The sequence below is a fragment of the Hemiscyllium ocellatum genome, chromosome 31 (assembly GCF_020745735.1).
Source record: "Hemiscyllium ocellatum isolate sHemOce1 chromosome 31, sHemOce1.pat.X.cur, whole genome shotgun sequence".
NCBI classification, from domain to species: Eukaryota; Metazoa; Chordata; class Chondrichthyes; order Orectolobiformes; family Hemiscylliidae; genus Hemiscyllium; species Hemiscyllium ocellatum.
Window position 1 is genome coordinate 19,156,581 of NC_083431.1, and position 25,432 is coordinate 19,182,012.

The 25,432-nt window shown below is 38.6% G+C and overlaps 1 long non-coding RNA gene across 1 annotated transcript; it reads left to right on the forward strand.

Annotated features, from left to right (window-relative positions):
• Positions 1-150: 150 nt before the first annotated feature.
• On the forward strand, positions 151-23,598 carry LOC132830517 (uncharacterized). Its single transcript, XR_009646375.1, has 3 exons — positions 151-198; positions 8,131-8,188; positions 21,967-23,598. It is a non-coding gene; the product is annotated as an uncharacterized LOC132830517 (long non-coding RNA).
• Positions 23,599-25,432: the final 1,834 nt, after the last annotated feature.

Here is a 25,432-nt window from a genome sequence, read left to right on the forward strand (position 1 = left end):
TTGTGTAATGATGACATAATTGACTGTTCTGCTATGAATAAAAACATTATGCCCAAAGTGACAACAAAATCTCTATCAATATATCCAGGGTGTGTCTGTGAAAATGCCAAAAAGGGTTTTAATGATACCTCCGCAGGACACAGTTGGTGAGTAAGTCTGTGAGGTTGCACTTTGTGAAAACTGCCTGCTGTGTATGTGGTGAGTTTGAAATACTTAAAATTGACTATTTAACAGTAAGTAATGTTTACCAGTTCACATACAGGCAAGGCAGTTTAGTATTCACAAGCTTACCCAACTGTTTCACGCTTAAACTTAAATATGACATTTACTGAATGTTGTTGCTATAAAGGAAATAGAAGTCAAAAGGAAGTGTATTAATATGAATTCTAGCAAAATTCTAACTGTTATGAATACAGACATCTGCGCACTTATCAATATCTCAACTCTTCGTGTTTATGCTTGAAGCAGTTGCTTAGGACATCCTCTGGGAAGATTCAATCTGCTCTGATGTCTCTTCTGTCATTAGTCTAGCCTCTTTCAGGAAAATTGCAAATTATGTTTATATAATTCCAAACAGGTTTTCCCCCATCACTTTCATTGTCGGCTTTAAGTCTGCAGGACAAAATCGCTTTGTCAGACTATTTCCTGATGTTATCAAACGTGACTACAAATGTTGCCTTCTTTAATTTTCCTTTGAGTGATGTTGTCTATTCTAAATAGTGTATGTTAACTCTCTATCACTTCTTGGTCAATAAAGGACACTTTCCCCTTCATAATTCAATCAACAATTCCATTACCATATATTTAAAGAATTATACCATGGTGCATTATGAGCAAGAGCATAATTTTAGTAGTTTTCCCATCTTCTGGAATCCCCCGGAACCCAGTTAGTTCTGGAATATTTCAACCAATGCCTCCATTATCACCACAGCTAGTTCCTTTAAAGTATTTAGGTGCAGGCTATCTGATTCTGGTGACTTAGCTGCCTTCAATTCCATTAGTTTATCAAATACTTTGTCCCTTGCAATAAATACTATTACAAGACTTTCCCTCCCATTAGCATCTCATTAATCTGATATCTTGGGACGTTTACCATCCTAAATATTGATTTAAATTAACTGCAATTTCCCTGTTCCCCATTATCCATTTCCCAGTTGTATCCTCCAAGGACCCTCCTTCCCCCCTCACTCACTAGAACTACTCACTTTCTTTTTATTACTTGTAGGAGGTCTTCCTGGATGTTTTTACATTTCTTGCCAATTTAGTTTCTGCTTTTTATTAGATTTTAGTCATCAGCTGCTGTTTCCACTTGAATCAGAACTCATTTTTCTCACACCAATCTTTGAACCATGCATTTACTTCTCTAATCTTACTTACTATTTGCCAATTTGCACGTGACTCAGGCAGTAATTAGAGATTATTACCTTTGTGGTCTGCTACCATCTGTTTTTACAGAAGAGTACTCCATATAAATGATATCCCTTCTTTGCAGTTCCATTATTATTCCACCAGGAACGTGGAAATGTCCCTTTCTGTCCTAATATGTCTTTCAATTTCTTATTCAACTGGAGGGCTTTTGAAAACAAACAACTTGCATTTACATAGCTCCTCTAAATTGAAGAGATTTTTAAACAAGGATGAGAATTTTCAAATGAAGCTTGTGTCAGACTGGAAGCAAACATGGAACAATGAATGAACAAAACTTGAAGTAAATTAAAATACAGGGAGCAGAGCATAAGATGTTTAAACCATTGAGGAAATCAAGCATTCTGTTGTTCTGTTCGCCGAGCTGGGAATTTGTGTTGCAGACGTTTCGCCCCCTGTCTAGGTGACAAGGGGCAGCACGGTGGCACAGTGGTTAGCACTGCTGCCTCACAGCGCCAGAGACCCAGGTTCAATTCCCACCTCAGGCGACTGACTGTGTGGAGTTTGCACGTTCTCCCCGTGTCTGCATGGATTTCCTCCGGGTGCTCCGGTTTCCTCCCACAGTCCAAGGATGTACAGGTCAGGTGAATTGACCATACTAAATTGCCCATAGTGTTAGGTAAAGGGGTAAATGTAGGGGAATGGGTGGGTAGCGCTTCGGCGGGTCGGTGTGGACTTGTTGGGCCAAAGGGCCTGTTTCCACACTGTAAGTAATCTAATCATTTGCAACAAATATTTTTCTGATTTATTCGATTTTTGTCATTATGACATTTAACTTTAGGAGTTCCTCCTTATTCCCTTGCACTGTAGCACCTGCTGATCATCTGTGTTGGGACAAACTTTTTGATATTGCTTGTGAAAAAACAACTCATAACTGCTGATGTTGTTGGAGAGGATTCTGCCCAAAGCTTTTTTCTCCCAAATACTTTGAACCAATAAGATTATGTTTAAACATTACCTGGAGATCAAAAACAGGACCTGTGTTAAGATGGTCCATTTAACCTGCCCATCTTTGGATTGTAGAGGAAATCAGAGCACCCAGAAGAAACCCAAAATGAAAGATCCCCAGCTTGGAATCCAAGCAAAGAGAAGAATTACTGGTACTGTCTGACATCAAGAACTAATCAGGAGCAGGGAAGGCAATGAGATCAAGAACAGTCTGAACAGTCTATTCTAATGTCAATAATTCACCAATCAGCTATTTGGAAGTATAAACTAAGATACAATTAGAGTCAAGCACTTCCCATAAACTAGAAACAGCATTGTTTTGAATTTCAAAACATTAATTAAAGAAAGTAGAAGTGCTATAATCTGTTTATTGTCCTCTGGCTTTTTTTGAAGTGAGATTAAGTAACTATAATTGCTATTATATTGAATAAATGAGAGCAGAAATCATCATCATGCTATTTACAACAGCAGTAGGGTTCAAAGTTTGTGAGAAGATTTGTAGCGTGGGTGCTCGTTGTTGTGGTTCTGTTCGCCGAGCTGGGAATTTGTGTTGCAGATGTTTCGTCCCCTGTCTAGGTGACATCCTCAGTGCTTGGGAGCCTCCTGTGAAGCGCTTCTGAGATCTTTCCTCCAGCATTTGTAGTGGTTTGAATCTGCCGCTTCTGGTTGTCAGTTCCAGCTGTCCGCTGCAGTGGTCGGTATATTGGGTCCAGGTCGATTTGCTTATTGATTGAATCTGTGGATGAGTGCCATGCCTCTAGGAATTCCCTGGCTATTCTCTGTTTGGCTTGTCCTATAATAGTAGTGTTGTCCCAGTCGAATTCATGTTGCTTGTCATCTGTGTGTGTGGCTACTAAGGATAGCTGGTCGTGTCGTTTCGTGGCTAGTTGGTGTTCATGGATGCAAATCATTAGCTGTCTTCCTGTTTGTCCTATGTAGTATTTTGTGCAGTCCTTGCATGGGATTTTGTACACTACATTGGTTTTGCTCATGCTGGGTATTGGGTCCTTTGTTCCGGTGAGTAGTTGTCTGAAGGGTAGAGAACCTACTTCCAAGCCAATCATTAGGGGCATTCCTTGTGAAAAACTCCATGTTTCCTTTGGATTTCAGGTCTTGGGAACAGTCCCAGGCCTCGATTTCCAGGAAGATTCAGCATGGGATTTCTGAAGTTGAGGAACTGAATGTCTTTCTGATCTCACAAACCCCTTTTAATACGACCTCTGTTCTCTCATTCCTCTTTCCTGGCTTTTTTCAATCTCTTCTCAATTTGTCTCTCATCTGTACACTTGCCCTCCCTCAAATCTCTTTACCCAACTACTTCTACTTTCTTTTCCTTTGACTTTATTTTCAAAAGTGAGCTTAAAAACCAATTGGAATGAGTGAGGAATGTTTCACTTTATTTGTAGATGTTAAAAGTAAGAATAGATCCAATGTGAACAAAATGAACTTTTCCCATTCACAAACACCAACAAAACAAAGAAGTGAGAGTACTGGGGAGCTTAAACATTCATTTTTTTAAAAAAAGAAAATGGAACATTTGCATGAACTGTCACTCTCATTCTGTCAGAGTTTCTTTTGTAAGTTTTATCGGACACAAAAACTAATAATGCGCAATAGTATTTTTTGTTTTGATCTAACACAGAAGCAGTTCCGTTAGGAATTTTGTTTCACTTCAATTAAGCTTTTAAACCTAGTCCTCTTTTTGTTCCAAAATTACGTGGAAAAGGAGTTAATGAGTAGGAATTGCTGTAGTCCAAAATCAAAATATTGCATTAATTTGCCTAACTGATGCTATTGCATCCTGGAAAATGAGATGTACAGTATATGCTTACAATTGAATTTCCTCTCAGCCACAGTTTTGGGTAAAGAATGTCAAAGCAATAACTCAGATTTGCTAAGAAGCTGAGATCTTCAAGCAGAACATTTTATGAAGGAATTGATGGACATAGAAACCTCTGTGGATAAATGCGATTGAGTTGTAGTGGACTGCTTTATTGACCTTTGTTTAGACATTTCTTTTCAGAATCAGTAATTTTAAATGCTGAGAAAATAATTATAGCAGAAAAGGAAGCATTCTGATATATTGATGAGAATCTAGTTGCCAAATCTGTCAAATTAATGAGTTTATTTAATAAAAATCTATAGTAAATGCTGACCAAGGAATTTATAAAGTGTGCACGCTTGACACAAAACAGCACACAAAATCTGGCACTAAGGCATTCAGTAGTGCAGACAGGAAGTGCAAACAAACACAAGATATTTAGTGCGCTCTAGGTAGATATACTGGTTGATCTGTCATGACTTTGCCAACAGAGATAATAAATTGTGTGAGGATTGATTTGTCGGAATGAAGTCACAGCATGTCATTTGTCCGATGCACACAGTGAGACCAAGTTCAGACATTTCAAATTGTAAAGCTCAACGATGGTACAATATAGTAATTAGCTTGGGAAATAAATAGACAAAGCATCTAATTGTACATCTCTCCAATAGCACAAAATGTCCACTGCTACACTGGATGTGGAGGAAATAAAGACATAAATGAAACAAATTAAATGAAGGAGAAGATCCTGTGGATGTTGTGTTCTCCATTCGACCACTGATCGGTCCTCTTAATTCCTGATGCAACTTGCTATGCCAGGGTCAGGACCTGATTCACAAAATTCAAAAGTACTTTAGCTAGGAAAGCCTATTTGACACTTTGATAGGCTGAATGAGGAGGAGGAGCAATTTAAGGTCTATCTGTTGCAAAAGATAATCCAATTGGTACCCAACTCATCATGAACAACACTATGGGAGATCTGCTAGTTCACATCGGTATTTATTAAAAATTCTGTGTGTAACACAACCTTCCTGCAAATGTCACATTTGCATCCTGTCAAACTGACATCCTGTTGTACTTTAGCTGCTGCACTTCAGATGTCGTAGTTAAATTCTGACTCACCATTTCCAATACAATCAGCTAGTGCACTTGTATGTAATTATAATCGTCAGCTGTGTGTTTACAGATTGGCAAGACTGCAAAGTACATGTTATTTAACTGAATATATTCATCTCAAAAAAAAATCCAACCACTAGAAAGCTTCTTTAATAAAGGGTGAAAATAATTATTGTAGAATTTACTTTACCCAGTAACTTAGTGATGAAAATCAAACAGTTAAATCCCAACCAAAACATCGAGAAGTTGATAGCCACATGCTTCAACTGGAAAGGCTTCCAGGGTTTTCAGCTATCTTACTGCATGGAATAATCCATTGTGGTAAGGGACTGTGTTTCATCGGGAAGGAGAACTAACTTATCTATCTTGTTTTGCTTGAATCACATGTCAATGGTATAATGGTGGTTGTAGAATGGTGGTTGACCCTGAATCACTGCACAGTCTCCATTTTGAAGAGTTAAGAGGATTAGTCAGTGTTTTTTGACAACTGATCTACATGAGGCAACATTTGGGAATGAAAACATATGAAAATATAATGAAGAAAACCAGAAAATATTGCAAACACTTCGCGGATCAGGGGCCATCTGTGGAGAAGGCAAAAGATGTAAATTAACTCTGTTTCTTTCTCTCTCCACAAGATGCTGCCTGACTTTCTGAGTATTTCCAGCATTTACTGTTTCCATCTCAGAATTCTGGCAGCAACACAGTATCTTGCCTTTATGTTAAAGGATGCAGAGACACTGTATATCCACCGATGAAATTTTCAGTGAATTGAGTCTTGGAATTTCAACTGATACTGTTAGCACTGGATAAGCGTCATCAGTTCTTGTTGTACTCTATCATGGAATGATTGATGGATTTTCCCCGATTTACATTTCCAGACATTACTCCTATACTTTACTACCCTAATTTCCCCTTTCAGAATATGTAATTGCTGAGGATAAGACTGATTTACCTGCAGCGATATGAATGAAATAATTTCTTCTGTCAACAGAGTCCAGTGTGTTTTGGCTACAGGAAGCATCAATCCCATTAACCCATCTGTTGTTAACTAATTTGTTTGTAGTTATTCATGGGTTGCGGACATCACTAGTAAGCAAACATTTATTAGCCAATCCCAATTACCTTTGCGAAGATGATAGTGAGCTGAGGCCTCTTAAATACAGCTGAATGGCTTACCAGGTCATTTCAGAGGCTAATTAAGAATGAATCACCTTGTGTATGTATGGAGTCCTAAATACAGAAGACCAAGTAAAGTATGACACATTTTCTTCTCTAAAAGATGTTATCCCTTCAAGCAAACAAAATGATTGTCTTGGCTGTTCAGCCATGTCAGAGCTTGAGGCATAATTGCAATAATGTGAAGCGACTATTGAGAATTTTTGTATTGGTTCCTTGCGCATCTTGAAATGGACCTTTGATAGTGTATCAGCATACACTGGAAACTGTCACGTAAATGGAGTGAGTGCTTAGCAGAAGATTTCTTGGAATTTCTATATCAGCATAAATGGGTGACAACCATATCAATCAGCCAGACATACTTGTCCTTCTGGCCAAACTCAAATTAACTTTCACTAGAAATTCAGTAGCACATTCCACAAGCAACCTTTGCCTACAGTAAACAGAGCTGTTTATTATTACTCACCTTGTAAATTCCATTCTTTTGAAGTGCTGTGTGGAAGTAGACAATAAACATATTGTGAAAGCATGTTACCTGAAATGATAATTTAGAATACCACTGACTGGAGTGTAGCTATATTTTGGATTTTCTTTTAGAAATAACTCTTTTAAAAGTAAAGGAGTCTGGCAGCAGCAGGAAAACTATTGCCCTTTCAAAGATCAAAACCTGCTTGTCTGGAAATGCTAAATCTACAGCACTTTCAGGAAGAGACCACAAGACCCAGTCATGGGCCCGATAAAGCTATTGGAATTGAATACAAAAGGTGAGAGAGGTATTTTGCTTGAAGCACCAGCCTTTTTCTCTCCTTTTATTTCTTTATCTGTAGTGATTAGAATGAGGATCAGGTGGATCTCATTCACTGTGCGTTCGTTGATTGGGGTTGATCAGGGAGCTAGATATAAACAGGAGATTATAAGCACTATCGCAGTTAGGCAGTAGTGTGGGGGTAATAGATAAAAAAAAGAGTGTCAGATATTGTGACACTCTGAGAGCTGGTTAAAAAAAAACTGGAGATTAACCTAGCACTGAAATGTCTTCAGTATCAATAGTCACCTTGATTAATTCTGCAGCAGTTAGGATGCTGAGGTGTTAAGGTTTTTTTGCCCTAGGAGGCTTCATCCTTATTAATTGGTTAAAACTGTTAATGGTATTGGTTTACCCTTGAGCTTCTACATCTGTTAGTATCAAGAGTGATAAAGCTGTACATTGTCAGTTTTAGATCTTAAGTAGATGTGCATTTAATGACCAAGTGTACTTGCACTGTCTTGACTGTGAATGCGAGTTTGAAGAAAATGTTCATACACTATCTTTAGGAAGTATTTTTTGAAATCTGCTCAGTACAAGCTGAACCTCAATCTATGTCAAATTCGATAGAAATTTTTAAGCCTGCTATATTTTTCTAATGAATTGTTAACACTTAAAAAAAAGGATATTCAGAAGGTCTCTGCATTCCAGGGACATGCTGGTCAGAGCCCTTGTCCTGTGTACATGGTGACTTGGTACAGGATACTGGCCTCTGTGCAGTTATTTCAAAACCCACTCATCAAAGTTTGTGAAGTGGAAACCCACAGGAAGGCCTCATCACTCTTAGTAGAGGATTCTCAAAGGACTAATTTGAAGTATACGTCTCTCCCTACAGGAAAGCGAATTCAGCCAACCATAACTGATTTAGGAAGATACTCCAGTGGAAAAAAATGGTGAGCAAAGTAACTTTGAACATCATTGAACAAACTGTCAACTATTATTTTTCTGAATTTAGCTATTACTTGGCCAAAATACAGAGTTTATTGTAGAAGAGAAATGATATAAAAGGTGACAGAAGAATCTCTTGACATAAGTTTGCCAGGATATCCACACTAATGTACATTCTATATGCTTTATATAGAATGCATATCCTCTTCATACATAGATAAGTATTTCAGCCTAGAAAACTTAGATGGAATTTGACAAAAGTTCAAGATTGGCAACAGTTTTAGCCCTCCAAAATCATTAATGAGCCAGACTGGACAAATTATCAACTTCATTTTGTTGACAATAAATTTCACATGGTAACACTTGACCCCTTTACATGCAAATATATTAAACATTTGAGTTCACTGTTTAAAAAGACAGTGGCTGATCTGATTAATCTACATTCTGACTTTCCCTAAACAATCTTTTAGCCCCTTGCTTATCAAGAATATATCTACCTCTGCCTTAAATAGATTCAAGGACTCGCTTGAAAAAGAGAGTTCTAAAGACTCAGGACAGTCAGTGAGGAAAAAAGTCTGTTGTCTTCAAAGGGTGGTGCTCTACTTTTAAACAGTGACACCAAATTCTGAATACAAAACTGCCAAAACACGTGTTTTTTTCAATGCAAATCAGCTATAATGCGATTGAAGAATTTAGACCATTATTTGTAGAATGTGAACTTCCCTTGCTTGTATTGACTGTAACGCAATTCTGGTCCCATTGGTTTAAATGGTGCTGTTATTATGTGATTCTCTTATAGTACAGGATTGCACAGGAATGAAACTAATGTGTTCAGAACAGACTGTAGTCCCACATTCAAACTACCTCGGGTGTTTCAGTCAAGTAGCAGCTTACCCTTAACTCCATTGGATACAAGTCTCGCTTTTCAACTTCTCCTTTAACTCCTCTCACTTTCTTCAGGTCAAAGGGTTGGCCATGGGTATACATATGGTCCCTAGGTCTGCCTGTGTCTTTGTGGGGTACGTGGAACATTCCTTGTTCCAGACAGATTCCAATCCCCACTAACAGCTCTTTCTCTGCTACTTTGATCATATCATCAGTGCTGCCTCCATCTGGGAATAGTTTATCAATTTCACTTCCAATTCCGACCCTGCTCTCACCTTCCTTGGTTTATCACTGACTCTTCCCTTCCTTTTCTCAACATCTTTGTTTCCATTTCTGGGTTTAAACTGGCCAAATATCCACAAAAATCCACCAACCATCACAATTACATTGACAATACATTCTCACATCCCGCTTCCTGCAAAGACTTGATTCCACTTTCTCCGTCTCTGTCTGTTCTGATGATCATGATGTGGAGGTGCTGGTGTTCGCAGGAGGTGGACAAAGTTAAAAATCACACAACACCAGGTTATAGCCCAACAGGGTTTATTTGGAAGTACAAGCAAATGGAGCACTGCTCCTTTGTCAGGTAGCTAGCAACCTGGGGAAGGAGCAGTGCTCTGAAAGCTAATACTTCCAATAAACCTGTTGGACTATAACCTGGTGTTGTGTGATTTTTAATTTTGTTCTGATGAAGTCAACTCCTACAGAGGGGCCTTCCTCAACTAGCCTTCTCTACCACCACCAAACAGGGCCTTCAGCTGACCAAACTCCTGCACTTCAGCCCTTACCCTTCTCTTCTCTCCCACAACTGCAATAAGGTCTCAATAGTTCTCACTTACTACCCTGCAAGCATCCTTATCCAAAGGATCATTAGCCGCCATTTTTGCCACCTCCAGCCGGATGCCATCATGAGACACCTATTCCCCTCTCTTATTAGCCTTCCCCAAGGACCATTCCCTCCAAGACACTCTGGTCCACTCCTCCTCCAGGTCCAACCCCTCCCCACACCCCCTTGGCACCTTCTCATGTAATCGCAGAAGGTATACCACCTGTCCATTTATTTCCTCCCTCCTTAGTATCTAAGGCCCCTGACACCCCTTCCAGGTAAAGCAGCAATTAACCTGCACTTTGCACAGTCTACTGCATTCACTGCTGACAACATGATCTCCTCTATACAGGGGAGATGAAATGCGGACTGGGTGACTGCTTTGCAGAATACCTATGTTCTGTCCACAAGAATGACCCTGAGCTTCTTGTTCCCTGCCACTTCAACACAGCACCCTGTTCCCTGGCCAACATCTCTATCTGAGGCTTGCTGCAGTGCTCCAATGAAGCTCAGTACAAGCTGGAAGAACGACGCCTCATTTTCTTTTTGGGGACCCTGCAGCCCTTTGGACTTAATGGTGAGTTCTGTAATTTTAGGATCTGACCTCCTTCTCCCATGTCCTTACCCCAACCCCCACACACCAGGCCTTGTCATCACATAGACTGCCCCCACAACCAACCCATTGTCATCCACTAATGGTCCCCAGTAGCAGCAATTGATTCTCACAGGTTGACCTTTACCCATCCCTTTTTCTGCCCAATTGGTGTTCTCTCTCTCTCTCTCTCTATCTCTCTCTCTCTCTCTCTCTATTATATATCTATATCTCTCTGGGTTCCATCTTGACCTTTCATTTACTCCTCCCCCACTCCCACCGTCCCATGTTTAGCATATATATAAACCTTTTCCTAGCTACAACCAGTTCTAAAGAAGGGTCACTGTACACAGAACATTAACTCTGCCTTGTCTCTTCGCAGATGCTGCTAGACCTGTTGAATTTTTGCAGCAATTTCGGTTACAGTTTAAGAGCAGTCACACCCTTCTTTCCCTGAATCACTGATGGGGTATCACTGAGTAAAGGCAAGCAAGTTAGAAATGTAAACAAGTGTTAAAGCTTAAAAAAAATTCTTTCATATTACCAATGGTGACTTCAATCTACATATGTGCTGGGTAAATCCAATGATTATTAATGCCATGCAGATTGAATTCCTGGTATATATACCAGATGGTTTTCAAGAGCAGTACATTGAGAAACAATGAAAGAACAATGTGGTATTGTGTAATGCAATAAATAATGATCTTGTTGTAAAAACCAATTAGAGTAGAGTGACCATAATTTTCCATTAGATTTGAAAACAATGGATAGAATCTTATCATGACCTAACCAACATCGACTATGGCGGGATTAGTGACGGAATTCCACAAGACATCCAGTGAGGCTTTTCTCAATGCCAGGAGAAATCTGTTACATCTTTTATACATTTAAAGAGTGATGGAGCAGATTTCTCACTGAGAAGTAGTGAGTTGCCAATTTAAGGGGATTATAGCTTGTAAAATGCCTTAGTATCAGCTCAAGTGCTCTCATTAATAGTTTTGTATCAGTTTCATATCTGAGCATACATGCTGAACAAACTAGATGTTGACAATTCTCAACACGTAAGTCAAAGTAGGCACCTAGCAACTCCAGCTAGTCACTTGTGCCATATTGGACACTGAGCACCAACGTCTCAGGGCACACTCCACACACGTCTCCCATCTGTAGACATTGACATCTGACATGTGCCAGCCTCTTAGAGCCCTCATGGTACATTCTGCAATCCACTTACAGTGCACTTCTGAGTTGTATCTCAGGCTGCACTGGCAACTCTCAGTCATGCTACAGTAAGGACTCTGTGGGCTCATAGACTGGACCAGACTGTATCTGCAGTCTGTTAGCTTGCTGACATTGTACTCACTCACTGAGTTCACAGCATCCCTCTTCCTTTGCCTTTTTGCCTTTGCCTGTTTCAGCTAGAGATACCTGGTTCATATTACTGCTGTATTGCTGTGCCATTTAGTAGCAGGGAAGTTTATTATGGTTGTCAAGAGGCCTCAGGTAATTCAAAGAAGATAGTTTACAATCAGGAGGTCCTGACACAGTAAGTCAATGGCAGCCTTTTCAGTTTCGATCCAGGGTACAGTCGGTCAGCCACTTCGAAATCAGGATCCTCTCAACGTTCAATTTTTCTGTTGATTTTAATTTATCCTGCATTTTCTAAATGCAATGTTTCTGACAATGAAAGTGGCAGTTAAACACAAAGGTTAGGTCAAGGGAGATAGAAGCAGCAGCTTCTTCTAGCTGAGGGGCCAATAATAAGTGGGTATAGATGAAAGGTTTAGAACCAAGTACAGAAAAAAACTCTTCGCACTGAGAATTGGAAGCCTATGGAATTGACTTACAAGGGTTAGTGGTTGAAGAGCAAACAACAGGACCATCCAAGATCACATTAAATATGTGGATTAATTGAGTAATTGAAGTAATATGGGAGCAGGATAAATAAATGTGATTACAATAACTTGCTTATGCAGACTGGTTAGATGGGATGGCCTAGTTTCTGCTGATAACCTCTATTTATGTATTTTGTAGAGAAAATGTAGTGTAGTCTTCCTCTTGCTGCCTTTCTGATGCTACCATTTTGGATATTGCTCCATTCAACGACACAGCTGGCATTGGTGTGGAGAGATGATCTCTGTGTTTTAGCCTCCTTGTACTTACTGCACATTGCTACTTGAGCAGGCTTTCCTACTTTTAAGAACTCCTACTAGGGTAAGTTGAAGATGTTTCTTCCACACTGATGTCACCTTCTGTTTCCCGTTGATGGAAAAGCCACTTAGAAAGAGAGGACAATATCACTGACCATAAACAGAAATACTGTTCAAAATAAATGAGGAAAGATATGTGGGCGGCACGGTGGCACAGTGGTTAGCACTGCTGCCTCACAGCGCCAGAGACCAGGGTTCAATTCTAGCCTCAGGCGGCTGTCTGTGTGGAGTTTGCACGTTCTCCCCGTGTCTGTGTGGGTTTCCTCCGGGTGCTCCGGTTTCCTTCCACAGACCAAAAATGTGCAGGTTAGGTGAATTGGCTGTGCTAAATTGCCCGTAGTGTTAGGTGAAGGGATAAATGTAGGGGAATGGGTCTGGGTGGGTTGCGCTTCGGTGGGTTGGTGTGGACTTGTTGGGCTGAAGGGCCTGTTTCCACACTATAAGTAATCTAATATCCTCATTCCACAAGTGTAGCAATGTCATGCATATCTTACTGGACTACTAATCCAGAATTGCAATCTGTTATGATCCCAGAAGCAATTTTAAGTTACAACCTTGCTAGGGTTCAGTAGCTTTGTTTTTAAATACATACAAAGTGTGAAATTAAGGTACTCTTTAAAAGCAACAAGGTTCCATGGTGTGGAATAAACATTAATAAACTTTACTATTCAAAATTGGAACAGCAATTCAATCCACAACATACATGCATTTTACATCCTGACATCAGAAGAAAATTGAGTTAAATAAAAGAGGAGTGGGTAAGGTGAGGAACAAGATACAGGCAGTCAGCATCACTGAGAGGAGAGGAGAAGAAAGAGTGAGGGTGAGCTGTGCACACAGAGTAGCAGGAGAGACCTGGGTGGAACTCAGGAGTATGATTAAAAGAGATAACAAAAGTAGAGAGGGCACAGAAACAGGTAGACTGGTAGCAGACCTGTGTGAGACCTGGAAATGGTGATGGGGTGGTTAAAAGAGACAGTGAGAATAGAGAGGTCCCAAAAGCAGCCAGACTGACAGTGTAGGTACTTCAACATAATCGAAGAGTGAAGTCAGAGGAGAACAGGTTGTCATGTGTCATGTAGTCCCACTGATTCTGTAGTATCCATCAGAGAAGAAAATCTGTCTTCCCTACCCACACCTTCAATCCACACTCAGTGCTGAGTTCAAATAGACATCGTTTTAGCTGTTGCAAGGGCTTTGACCTACAGTGTAGGAGTCACAAATTGATAAAACAGATTTAAATGTACATGAAAGGCTGCTAAGATCTATTTGGTTGCCATGATGTGATTTTTTAAAAATCCCCCCACCTTTAAAATTATAAAGGCTGCAGTTGTCATTCAGTTTATTTGATTGACAGGTCACCTGCTATATGTTAGGAAAAAATTGTTACATTTGTTTGTGCAGTGTCAATAGAGTTACGTTGCTGAAGTCTCTCCAACGGCTACTATTTCATTATGAAGGCTTATCTGAGTTTCAAAAGCTACAATGATCTTGGTTCTCCACAAGCAATTTCACAGTTTAAAGAGACGGTTAAAGGATTAGCTGTTTTTGTGAAATCTGAGTGAAAGTTGTTTTTCAGAAGAGTTTAACCACTGAGGACATTTCAAAGCTTCAAATAGGTTGTGTGAATGGTAGTTTTAAACTATGAGGAGAAAGTGAGGTCTACAGATGCTGGAGATCAGAGCTGAAAATATATTCATCTGAAGGGCTTATGCCCGAAACGTCAAATTTCCTGTTCCTTGGATGCTGCCTGACCTGCTACGCTTTTCCAGCAACATATTTTCAGTTTTAAACTATGTACATTAGTTGTTAAAAATTTATATCTCTTGTTCACATCAGTCTTGAGGAATGCCCATGGCAAAGACAGGGTAAGTGGTTACTAAATTAGTGTTGGAGGGCATGACAGATGTGAGGTGACCTGGGGTGGGGGGGAGGGAGGGTGACAATGTGTGAGAGGTGAGAGTTAGAGGTATTAACAAGTTCTGAAACAATTGTGGCAACACCCCAGAGAATTGAGGCCTTCTAGGCAGCTCAAATCAGTATTGCCCATCTCTGTGGCCACCTAAACTTTGCTTCTGGTGTTGGCCGGCCCAACTGCACCAGCTGTCCCGCCCCCACCCCCTGTACCCAATCCCCCGCTGAAGTGAGAATTGCGCCATTTGGTGTACTTTTTACCAGTGAGTAACAAAACATCCTGTCCCAGTAGCAAAAATCAAGTCCAAACTTGATCATAAGACTCACATCCAGCATGGATTGTAATGTTGTTTCTTATTCACAGTACACTCAGAACTTTGTGGTGAATTTTACACTGACCCTTGTTTCATTCAGATTCTAGAAGACTGATAACTGTGACAGTGATGTCTCAGGACCTCCTACTATTATTTTCATGAACTTATAGTTTTGTTACAAAAGAAAATCAAACTTAATAAGTTAAATTTTGGGAGCCAATTTGTTAGCGCCTTTCTTCCCGGATACAATGTAAGATAACACCAGTGTAAAAGCTTGTTTTAAAGTAATTCATTCTTTGAATATGGTATCACTGATAAAGCTCGTACTTATTGCCTATCCATAGCTACCAATGAAAAGTTTATACCTGACTACTCGTGACTTCTCAAAAGCAACTCATCAACATTGTGCCTTTTCATTAGCATAACAAAATATACAAACAATCTATGTAGCAGATGAAGTAGATTGTAATTTTTCACAAGTCTATTTATCTTCCATTTATACATTATAGTACCATTATAGGACTTGAAAAGAACATTGAAAACTAGACGTAATGGCCGATTTTCACCTCCCTTAGCTCTGAGGCTAAGAATATGATTATGTCATCACTAGTGCTGCTAACATTAGTGAATGCATGATAATCTCTGTAACTCAGTGGTATAACTGAAGTAGGATGCTTGACTGTGGAACATTAGCAGATATCTTATTTGGTCAGATGGTTACCAGATGGGTTTTTGAATCTGTCAAATGGTCATCGGAAGAACTTTGATCTTATCATCTCAAAATTTGCTACACGTTCAGGTTCGAATGAATTTTCCAGAGTGTGGGCAGAGATTCTGAAATAGTGTGTTTCATTTGGCCTGACACTTATATTGCCGCATAAATCAAACTGGAATGTTGAATGGTAAATAAATTATGACATTATAGAACATTTTTGAAGTACTCATCTCTACAGTAAAATTTTAGAATGCTTTCAAAGTCCTAATCTGTATAGTAAAAAGAAAATAAACAAAGGTTCTGATCCAATTTTTTATTCTTTTCCTCTGAAAATAATAACAACAATGCATTAAATCACCAGATGCTCAGTTTTATGGTGGTAATTTTAAGTGGCTTCTCCATATATTTTTCTGAAAGGGGAAGATGAGTAGGGATACACCTTCTCCTCAGTAAGAGTGCTTCCTGGATGTTAGCAAAGCCATGACTGATCCCTAAGGCGACAGACCATCAAGGCAGCTACCTCAAACATAAACACAGTGAATGCTGGAGAAACTCAGTAGGTCCAGGAGTATTAGTGGAGAGAGAAAAACAGAGTTAATATTTCAAATTGAGTTCTGAAGAGTCATATCAGACTTGAAACATTAATTCTGATTTTCTCTTTCAGATGCTGTCAGACCTGCTGAGTTTCTCCAGTATTCTCTGCATATGTTTCAGATTTCCAGCATCCATAGTATTTTGCTTTTATTCAAGCTACCTAAGTAATTTTATGTATTGATCCATAAGTCCATTAATAATGTTGCTCAGTCAATATCATGCAAAGAAATTGGTCGTTTATCACAGTTTATGACAGAAAAAAAAATTCAAGCTCCCAGAGGTGCTCTTTAGTGCAGTTAAATGCCAACAGCTGTGAATCACCATATTTTCTGGTACAGCATTAATAATGGTGGCTGACAGAAATAAAGTGTGACTTTACTTCAATAGATTTCTTGATCAAAGTATTCAAGCCCTTGTTGATTTATTCCTGAATTCCACAGTTACCCAGCAGAAGTTCACATACCAATAACAGCTGCAGCAAACTGCCCTGAACCCATGTTCTACTGCCAGGACCCAGATTACCAGACACATAGATCTTGTCTACGACTACATAACCGTGACATAGTTGCAAGTAGTCGTAAGAAGGGGTTTTGTTTCTGTCACCATAAAAGTCACTGAGTTGCTGCAGAGTTGGTATCACGACCATTCCAATACACTTTGCAAGAGCGGAGAACTGTTATAAAGGGCAAGTGCATTATTCAGCCGGAAGATTCCCATTCAGTGTAAAAGATGTTGGAATGTTTATCTCCTGTGTGCAGCCTTCAAGACCTAAATGGTCAGTCTCCCCTAAAGTTCAAATGATTGAATTATCTAACTAATGCTTGATCATTTGCATCTTTATACATTGTTGATTTTAAAAGAAACAAACAACACAGACAACACTAAGTTGATAAGTGTAGTGCTGGAAAAACACAGCCGGTCAGGCATCATCACATTCCTGATGAAGAGCTTATGCTCGAAACGTCAATTCTCCTGCTCCTCGGATGCTGCCTGACCAGCTGTGCTTTTCCAATGCCACACATCTTGACCCTGATCTCCAGCATCACTTTCTCCCAACACTAAGTCGATACATTTCTTGTATGTCTTATATTTCAGAGGAATGCTTAAGTTAAAAATCAGGCTGTTGTCACTGCAACAGGATATCAAAATGTTGTTATAAATTGGAGAAGATCATTTACTGCATTTACATTTATGATTTGAAAACTGAATTAAAAATATAGTAGAAGATATTGAATGGAGGAAAACAAGCATAAGAAAGCAAGGGCTGTTGGAGTGTTAAACTATTAAGAATGGATTAAAGGATTATCACAAAGATTGTGGTTGTTTATGTGCTAATGTCTTTATGACAGTTCAGGGTTCAACATTATTCATACCGTTCATATATAAATCCCTTTTAGAATTAGTGACACAGTGAATCCTAAGTACAGTAAATGTGAAAAGGTCCATGTTTATACACAAAGAGGAAACAAATTTTACTGCAAATTTTACTCTTAATAACTCAAGGCAATTTATGGCCAGTTATGGTAATTTACCAACAGCAGTTTTGTGTATGATTTTTGTAGCAAACTGAAATTTCCTAATTGATTTTACTCTCTACGTGATTTACAATGTGAGTGATTGCTGGATCGTACGTCTGCAGTAGCTGGCAATGAAACTGTCAGGGCTGAGTAACACTGATTATTGTCAAAGAAGAGGCCCGCACTGACACTCTTAGGAAGTTCCAGCAATTCTCCATTTAGCTTTCAGCCAGCATTCAGACAACCTATTCACTTAAGAAAGTTATGCGATTATTGTGCCTCGTCTCTATTACAATAGCAATCTACTTCCTCCCCTTGAATGCTTAACCACTGAAGAAAAGGTGAGCTGAATTTATACGAGGAAATGATCAGCTGTGTTAGCTAACCATGAACATTTACAACTTCTGTGTGGTTTATTTTGTTACTTGATTCATAAAAGGCCCATGCCTAGATGTTACGTGTTTTCCTTTGTAAGGACAGTCAGCGATGGGTAACACCGTGGTGATGGTGTCCAGGGATGTGTAGGTTAGGTGGATTAGCCGTGGACAATGCAGGAGTATGGGACAGGATAGAGGAGTGGGTCTGGTGGAATGCTTTTCGGAGGGTCAGTATGGACTTGATTGGCCGAATGGCCTGCTCCTACACTGTAGGGATTCTGTGGGATGCTTGTCTTGCCAATGATGCTCATATTTCACAAAATAATAGAAAAAGAGAGTTTTTCAAAATGTACTCCTTGACTATATAATATGTGATGAAGGAAATTGAAATTGGAAAGTGTAAGTTATGCTGCTATAAAGATCCAGGATCTGACTGTGATCCAAAGCTTTTTGTCCAATATCTGTTATGTTAGTTTCCTGACCCTCTTCCACCCTGACCTCTCTTGCATAGCCTCTTGCATTTTTCAAATAAAGGTCAACATAAGATCTGGGAACAACACCCCAATTTTTGATTAGCAGTTTACAACCTGTTGAATTCTGCACTGAGTCCACACCATACGGTCTGCACCATTTAACTTTGTGGTTGGCAATGTGATTCTGCTTTTCGCTGAACCTAAGTGATCCACAATGTGGTCACCCAACCTGCATTTGGTCTCCACTCTGTAGAGAAGACCATATTGTAAACAGAGAATATGGTATTCTAAATTAAAAGAAATACAAGTATGTGCAAACAAGGATCAGAAATAGGCCATCAGTCTCCTTAGCATCCTCTGCCATATAATAAACATCATGGCTAATCTGAGTTTTCCCTCAAATCTGTGTTCCTGTCTACACCTGATAACCTTTCACCTCATTACTTGACAAGAATCTATCCACTTATGCGTAAAAAAAATTCAAGGACTCTGTTTCCACCACCTTTTCAGGAAGAGAATTCCAAAACCTTGTGATCCTCTGACAGAAAACATTTAAACTCATCTCTGTTTTAAATGTTTGACCCCAATTTCTAAACAGTGACCCCTAGTTCTAGGTTTTCTCATAAGAGGAAACATCGTCTTCAAATCTACCTGGTCAAGATCCATCAGGATCTCACATTGTTCAATCAAATTGCCTCTTATTCTTGTAAATTCCAGTTAATGCAAGGCTACTCTGTCCAACCTTTCCCCATTAGCCAACACATTCCAAGTATTAGTTTGATAAACCTTCTTTAAACCACCTATAATGTATTTACATCATTCCTTAAATTAGGAAACCAAAACCCGTGTGCAATGCTCCAGATGTGGTTTCACCAGGACCCTATGCAACCAAGCCATCACCCCTCTAATTTTGTGGTCAATTCCTCATGATAAAGATAATATTCTATTAGTTTTCCTGATTCCTTACTGTACCTGCATTATAACCTTTAATGATTCATAATTAAGCCACCAAGATTCCTTTGCCTCTCAGAGCTCTTCATTTTCTCACCATTTAGACAATACTTTATTTTTAAGTCTTCCTGCCAAAATGGACAATTTCACATTTTATCACATTACATGCTGTTTGACGGACCTTTGTCCACTACTTAACTTATTTATAAATCTTTAGCCTCCTTATGTCCTTTACTTTCTTACCTATCTTTGTATCATCAGCAAATTTGGGAACAATATTTTCTGTGCCTTCATCTAACTCATTTGTATAAATTGTAAACAGTAGAGGTCCCAGCATTGATCGCTATGCCACCTCACTCAGTACATTTAATACATCACTAAATACATTCAAATTACCTTTACTTTACAAAAATATGATGCCTTGCGAAAAGTTTACATATTTTTCCTGACTGTCTGCTTCCCGTTAGGCAGCCAGTTTTCTATTCATAACAATATACTATCCTCTACTCCATTTATTGTTGTTTTCTTCAATAACATTAGATATGGTAGCATTACAAATGTCTTTGGAAATCTAATTCCAGTCCATTTCACTGGTTCCCCTTTATTCACAGCAGATTTTATGCCTCCAAATAACTCCAATATATTGGTTCACCATGATTTCCCTCTCAAAAAACCATGTTGACACTGCCCAATTACCTTGATCTTATCGAAGTGTCCTGAAATAACTTGTTTAATAACAGCTTCAAACATTTTCCCTATGACACATTAGGATAACTGTATTGTAGTTTCCTGCCTTCTGTCTCCTTCCAATTTTGAAGTTACAACTGCTATCATCCAATCTAACGAAACCTTCCCTGAATTAAGGAAGTTTTGGGAAATTAAGAGTAATGCATTAATTCTTTCAATAGTCACTTCTTTTGAGACCCTAGGATACAGTACCCCAACAAACAGGTATATGTCAGCCCACAGCTCCAGCAGTTTACTCAGTACCACTTCTTGGGTAACTGTGATTTTCCTGAGTCCATCCCTCCTTTCTATATCCATATTTATAGCTGCTTTTGGGATGTTACTTGTATACTCTATAAAGAAGACTAATATAAAATACCTGTTCAATTTATCTGTCATTTCCTTATTTTTCATTATTAATTCTCCAAACACAGTTTCTATTGGACCAATGTTCACTTTGCTAACTCTTTCCTTTTATAGGTATTTATAGAAATTCTTATCAACTGTTTTTATATTTGTGGCTAGCTTTCTCTCATTCTATAATTTCCCACCTTATTAATGTATTGGTCATTCTTTGTTGTGTTTTACCTAATGCCCAATCTTCTGACCTGCCCCCTGCACATTTATATACTTTCGCTTTAAGTTTGATACTAAATTTAACCTTTCTAATTAAACAGGGATGGTGGTTCTGACCATTGAATTTTGTTTTACATTTTAGAATGTATATATTTTAAGTATTCTAAAAGATAATCTTTAATAATGGCCATTGCACCCAATGCCTAATCTGTTTACTTAATTTGCCTCAATTTGGTTTCATGCCCTCATAGTTGTCCTTATTTACATTATAAAATGTAACAGACTCACACCCACTCTTCTCTCCCTCAAACTGTATATAAAATTCAATCATATTGTATTTACTGCTATCCAAAGGAACTTTCAGTACAAAATCATGAATGAATTCTATCTCAGTGCACAATAATATGTACAGTGCAGCCTTCTTTCTGGTTGGTTCCATAGCATGTTGTTCTAAGAAACTATTCCAAAATAATTTTATTAACTCCTCTGCTTGGCTTGAAAGGTGAGGACAAGGGGTCACTATAATAGTTCTAAGGAAGGGGTGAGAACAGAATTGAAGAAAACGTTATACCTAAAATGTTAACTTTGTTTCTTCCTGTTGCTATTTACAGTTTGCTTAAATGTTAGATTACTTGGTTAGTAGATGATGTTTCAGTTATTCCCTTTGCTACACATGATAAAAATGTGTTATTGTGCCTGTACTTTTGTAATATTGGTAACCTTTATACAATTTATATTAATTACGGTCCGTTCTATATACACAAAGGTGATGCATTTACAATTTCTATTTATTGCTATTAACTGAATAATATTGTTGTGCTTTACAGAAAAATAAATATTGCCTTGAAGTTGCCAGACAGGTTCTATATGTGTTTGCCCTCACGTGCATCATCACTGATGTTACTTTTTAAAATTACTTGCTGTACAAAACACAGGAAAGTGAAACCGAGAAAAACATGAAAACCTATCTGTGTTTTATTTAAAATATCGTAAAGCAAATTAATGCTTCTAAGGGGAGAAATTGTGACTCACCGGTTCCTCAATTGTCTTCTGTGATACAGCAAGGAGTTTTTAGAGAATCTGGCAATCAGTCACTAGGTTGTTCTTTTTCCATAGTTTCCACTGGGCTTGGATACAGTGAGGAGTCCTGCTGTCTCATTGGTGGATAATAAGGAACCAATAAAAAGAACTCTTTGTGGACCGGCCTGCTTTTCTAAGGATTAAACCTAAGCCCTGCTTCTATAGTAAATTTTTATCTAGGAAAGTTGGAGCTTATGAAAGAACTTTTGACTGGCAATATGTGTATGTTTATCTTACAAATAATTGGCACGACCTATTAGATTGAGCCATATCTGGTATCTGACACACTTTATCCCAATGGGAGCAGCTCTGGACTTAGTGTTAATCAGTATGAACATTATTGTGTCTAAAGAGCAGTAATCTAAGGCACTGACATGCTTGACTAAAACTCCTTTATGAAGTCTTATGGCTTTGCATGGAGTCACTTACACATGGCATGGTTTTGCTGGAACATCAGGAGGATTTTGTACACTGAAGTTTGCCATAACTGGAAAGATATGTTCAAGTAAATAAAGGTACAGTCTGATATTGGAACTTGCCTGCCACTGCTGAGTCCTCTTCAAATTGTTAACTGGTAACTGCTGAATGTAAAGGACTGGCCAAACGCTGAGGAGAATTTTTGTTTGTGGACTGTTATTGAGGCAACAGGAAACAGTCTGGAGGCCAACTCTTGTGCAGTGCCAAACTACAGGTGCCAACTATCCAGTAAGGCTTTGAGGCCTTCCCAACTGCCCACTATATCACCGCTGTATATACAGACTACCCTCTGGATAGCATCCCCTCAGGCCATTTTTAACTCAGCAATTTGGCATATTCTTCTTTTATAAAGGCTGATTTTTCACCATGTGGACCCCAATCATCCTTTATTTTACGAAACTCTTCTTACAAAAAGTCCTATAATATATTTAAAAAATTGATCCCTAGCTTGGAGGTCCTGGGCAGCAGAAGGAATAGCTACCATTGGTGTAATGATTTGAAAACAAGGATACTCAAGAGGACAGAAATGATGGAGTATAAATCTCTCAGGGGTTTGGTGTGCTGAAGAAGTTTACAAGGGAAGGGAAGACTGTGACCACAGAGGGGTTTTAGCATGAACATTTTAAGACTAAAGTCTTAACTGGGAGACAAAAATAGGCCAGGCAATGCAGGCGTTTTTGCTAACTTGAAGTTGGTGTAATTAGGACATTGGCAGCAGATTTCTGGATGACCTCAAGTTTATTTAGGGTTGAAGTGGGAATGGCCCAGAATGCAATAGAATTGCAGCGACTACATGATTGGGTGAGAGCAATATTGTGAGGCAGGAGGCCTACTTAATGAGGTGAGCATGGGAGAATAACTGGCATTGCTCACAGAGGGAAAGTCCATGACATTTAGTCAAAATATGGGATAAGTCAACAGAATCTTTCTTGGACCATTTATCGATTCCTCCGGTAAATACAAACTCACTCATAATAAGGGAGTACAGCACCCAAATTACAGGGCTGCTAAGTGAATTTCATAATACTTCGCTCGGGGGCTCTCGTCAAACTATGACCAGATCTTCAGGTGTAAGAAGAAGTCATTATATAACATAGAAGTACCTTTTAAAAAAGCATATACACAAAGATGTCTTTTATGTTGTGCTCTTTACTTTTTGTTCATTCTAATTTCACTTTTCAATGTCAGGATAAGCCACACAAAAAAAATTGTAAAGCTTCCCAATTGCCAATTAGAGAAGCAACTGTTTCTTATAACCATGAATGAATAATAAATGATTTGAAATTTTAATTTGTATACTCAAATGCATGTGTGGTGTGAGTTTGTCTCCTTCCTTGCTGTTGTTTATGTTGATTTATAATTGTTTTATATTCCAACATATTCTCACGCGATCTGAACTTTCAGTGTAACTTGGCATTGTCTGAATGGCATAGGAGCTGGGGCTCTTTTCGGTCAGTCCTCACCCATGGAGTTACTGTCAGGCTCCAGTTTGTACTTGCACTCAAGATACATTTGGACCATTAAGGTACTGTATTTGGTCAGAAGACAAAATAATGATTTAAACCACAGCAGAAGACGATTCAATACCAGTGATGCAGGGGATGAAATTCACTTTTTGCAGTTTTCCATAAACATTTCAATACCTATTTTTAGAACTAACTCCTTCCTCTTTTGAAGGCGTTGGCTCTTCTCTGATGACACAGCAAAGTATTTGTTTTTCTATAAAATTGCACGTTGCTTAGTCTATTCACTTATATTCCAATCTAGGAGAATCACAGCTGAGATAAGATTATCTGTAAGTGAAATATACAAGCTCACTTGAAGATTGTAACTATTTTGTTGCATTTTATTTCTCCTTTCTAAACTCTGGACACCAAGGGCAATAGTATTAGCCTCCATGTAGATTAGGAACTGAACCAGAAATTTGCTTATTCCATTTAGGTCTTTGACCAGCTATCAGTGCTTCCAGCTGAAGCATCAGGTAAAGCATTTGATGTGTGAAGCATCAATGATGATATTATTTCCTCCCATTACAAAACATCATAATTCACTTCTGAATAAATTGTCTCAGATGTGGAAGTGAGTATGATAGATTGTATGGGTAGGTAAAATAGACAAAATTGTTGAAGGAACGCATATAATCTTAACAATACAACCATGAATTTAGTAAATGGTATCCCTTTTAAGCTTGCTTTAGCTGAACGTTACTCAAAGGTAGGAGCCAAGATTAATTCTAGCCACAGTAAACTATTGAAGAAGGGTCATAGTGGGCAAACAACAGAAGTCAGAGTTTATATCAACAATAGGAAAAATTATTTGGGATTTGATATCACATGCAATTGCCAGGATAAGTAAATTATTTCAGTGGTCAATTTCTGCTTAATTCAGGGAAGTTCACATATTAAAATTGAGCTGAAGTTGAATGCTGAAACAGTATTTACAAAAAACTGAACTTTTCTATCTTTGTTAGACTCATTTTATAAAAAAATTCTATTGAGTCACTCCCTTAAACTCTGCTTTTTATGTGAAATGTTGAAGGCTACTTAACCTTTGTTGAGAGCGTTGTCGTATAAATAGCCAGCTAGGTACATGTATATATAAAATATTTAAACCACAACATATAGATTTTTTATAGGACCTTTAATGTGATAAAAACACCCAAGGTGCCTCATAGGAGCATTATGAAACAAAACATGATACTGAGTCATGTAAAGAGACACGAGGTAAAATATCCACAGATAGTCAAAGACTAGACTTTCAGGAATGTCTTAATGGAGGGAAGTGTATTAGACAGGTGGAAAGGCATATAGAAGGAATTCCTGAGCTCAGGATTGAGGTAACTGAACATGCAGACAATGAGGAAACAATTAAATTCGAGGGGTCTCAAGAGACCAAATTTAACTGGATGCAGACATTTCAGAGTGTTATAGGTGTGGAAGAGGCTACAGAGATAAGGAAGGGTAAGACATAGAGGGATTTGAAACAAGGCTGCAAATTTTAAAATCAAAGCATTGCTTCACTGGGG